Consider the following 3,553-nt stretch of genomic DNA (forward strand, 5'->3'; position numbering starts at 1 on the left):
CAGCGGGGGGAGGGGCTTCCAGCAGGGGGGAGTGGCCTCATCCTGACTCAGGGGGAGGGGCCATAGGAAAACTCACCGCCCCCCAAAATACGCACCACCATCCCCTCTGACAGAAAAGAGGGCGTTGCTACGACGAGGAGCTATTACTGTACACCCAAGACAACAAAAACAGAAGTGAACTCTTGCCTGTGAAAACCTTTTAGATGAATTAATATGAAACCAGAGGATATATATATAAAAAAAAAACATTTTCAATCAGGACTTGACCAACATTTTATGCAAAAAAAGAGAAAAAGCTGTGATAAACAAACAAAGGAATGGTGGTCTCTCTTCACACAAATACAAATATCTATCATTTCCAATTTATGCTGTGAAAAACAAGCTTTAATACATGTTCAATTTTCATACATTGATTTCTTTTTCTTAATGCTATTGCACTCTCATGTGCTTTATTGTGTTATTGTTGTCAGTAAGAACTAGGACATCATCATCATTACTGATCTGTTTATCTTATCATGCCAGTTACTCTCATGGTTATTCGGGCTCTTTTTGTTTTTGTTCTTGAGACTAAAGAAAGTTTTTTTTCCAATTACCTTTCAATTTTTTCTCTCATAATTTAATCTTGAATGCACTGTCACACTACCTGCTCTGGTGTGAGGATAAGACTGAATGTATTTGATAGTTCTCTGTGTTGGACTCCAATGGAAACAGAGTGCTTAGGGTGGGATGTAATTTACTCAGGTGTGTACTGTAAGTGTAACTAATGTGACTAATAGGACGGATAGGGCTGTTTCAAATCCTCTTAACATGAACTCCCTCTACGTTGTTCTGCTGTGACAGGACAGGACTGACACAAGCAATACAATAGAGAGCAGTATAGCATGTCTCTATATAATAGTAATAACAAGCTGACGACACATTTCTGTGGTTGCTGTGTTTGAAGGCTGACAAAGAAAGTTGCCTAAGTATGTAAAAGTCGGAATCATAGGAAAACTGTTTTAATATAGCTTCAATATACTCTCAACATTTGTAAGGGTTATTAGGTTTTAAGTAAAGAGATGTCCAAACTTGCCAAAAATGGCAAAAGAAGAGTATTCTCTATAAAAAAAACAGAGAGGAAGCTAACGACCAGCATCAGCACTATGAGCCATGGCCAAAAACGGCCACTTCACATTTGCACCTCAAGAAACACAGACCCCTTTCTCTGCTGTTAGCTAGGCTATAACAACAACTCTCTGAATATAACTATATAACAGTATTCAGGCTTTCAAACTATATGGACAAATCATTAATTAATCCTTGATAAAAAAAAAGACCTGCTGTTTTTTCTAAGCGTGAATAAGGATGAAAGTTGTTTTGGCGGGCCTGGCAGTGAAGCTATGTGTTGACTAGTTTTCAAGAAGTTCTGCTGTTTCTGTTACTTTTATTGTGAGAGCATTAGAGATCTCTCAACACTGGTGGACAGGGTGCCTGACTGTTTAATAATCCACTGACCTGACTTGTTGATATTTTCAATGTAAGGCCACAATCATTAAGACTGTCCATTCACAATGGAAGCAGAACGTCTCATTGAGGAAACCAGTTCATCTGGATTTAACCAGGTTCGGGGAGAATGACCTACCATCCTGGTGAGAGCATGTCACCGTTTGTTTTCTCTAATCCATACCGTATCCACCCCCCTGGTTTTGTGACCCATGAAATGAGCCATTTGCTGCATTGTGGAGGAAAGCTTCTCTTTCATAAATCAACATGATGATAGGGCTGTATAAACAAGGTGAAGTGACTGGTACAACGTGTACACTGCATAGCTCATTCCTAATCCCCAATTAGTTTGTCTAACTCAGGAAGTCCTACAATTGTTCCGTGAATGGGGCCAGAAATAAAGGCTGGCCACTCATTGTCCAGCACCCATTGCACAAAGCCTGGCCACTGGTGTGGTGTTTAAGGAGGTCAGGATGGGGTCTATGGTGTTTTTATCATTAAAGGTGGTGTACAGCTAAGCCTAAGCAAGGTTAAGAAGGTTGAAAAAGGAATTACAGGAGCCGAGATAAAGCATGAACATCGCATGACTGTAAGAGTTGATTGGTTTGATTTTGAGGTGAGAGCTAATAAAAGGTTGCTTTCGAATTTGGGGAGAATAGGTCCAAAACTTTTTTATGCAACGTTTTGATCAGTATTTTAGCGAGAGTTTACACATCTCTCCTATACCTGGTTGGAAATCATATGCTAAGTTGGTGGTATGTACAGTAAATAGCACACATATATAGATATATCATCATGGATCTAGGAGGGTTTTCCACGGGGGGCCCAGGTCCATAGCTGGTGCAAGTTACCTCCAAGAGCGGTAACGGTAGATTAGTTCAACCTCCACAGCACCTACAGCATAACAGTGATACATACAGCATATTAGACGTGACACTGAAAGTCAGCAGGCAAGACCAGCATATATAGGTATCTTTTTATAGAGGTTTATATTGGTGCAAATGAGATACATGTGGACTTAAAGCAATGCATGAAATTGGATATACTCGATGTCAACTGTTGACAGCAGAATGAGAGGATTTGAGAAAGGGATGAATAAAGCAAGGAGGTAAAAATAGCCGATGTGAGAGAGCAGTAAAGGAGAGCACTTTTCGGGGGGGGGGGGGGGGTTATTGATGTATGAAAGGGTGAGCAAAGGCTTTGGTTGTATGTGATATTAAGTATAATTTATTAATTTTTATGTTTGCAGATGATTTCACTGCATTGGAACACGCTCATATATGCATTATGAATTGTGAGATGAAAAAAAAATATGCATTGATAATAAAAATCAGAATGAAGTTAGTGATTGTTTAAGAATAAAGACTATGTTATCAAAAACGTTCACCTACGCAGTGATTGATTCAGTGTCTTGTTGATCATGACTGGCAGCTGTTATGTGTATGTATTTGATTAATGTCAACAACAAGAGAAGCAGCAGGATAAGCAGACAAACTAAATCCATCAACGTGGGTTTTCTTTTTTTATGCGGTTCACATTCAGAAAATCCAATCCGTTTCCTCCATCAATTCACTGGGGGTGATTTATCTTCTCACTAGCCCCTAAATCCGTTGTGTCATTTTGGGATGGCGCTCCTTCGCCCTTAATTCTCCCGTTGTCATGGAAACAGACCTTCCATGCCGTCTGCAAGGCGAGTGAGGAGGAGGAGGAGGAGGAGGATGAAGGCTCCCCTGACTTTCAGGACGTGGCTTGTCTTCTCTCCTGCTGATGGCTGCAGCACAGAGAACAGCAGAGAGGAGGAGAGGAGGGGGAGAGTAGTATGTTCTCTTTTTATCTGTATTTGAGAAGTGTGCAGCTCTGCAACCTGGGGGACAAATGTAATGATACCCCCAACAAGACAGACAGAAGGGGGTGAAAGAGAGAAAAAGACAACAAAAAGATATAGAAAGCAGATCTATTGAGCTAATTGCTAACGCTAGCATGGCAGCATGCTCACTGTAACAATGTTAATGTGCTGATGTTTAGCAGGTATAATGTTTACCAGCTTCACTGTGTGTTAGCATGTTAACAT

The sequence above is a fragment of the Enoplosus armatus genome, chromosome 14 (genome assembly GCF_043641665.1).
Source record: "Enoplosus armatus isolate fEnoArm2 chromosome 14, fEnoArm2.hap1, whole genome shotgun sequence".
In the NCBI taxonomy this organism is placed as follows: Eukaryota; Metazoa; Chordata; class Actinopteri; order Centrarchiformes; family Enoplosidae; genus Enoplosus; species Enoplosus armatus.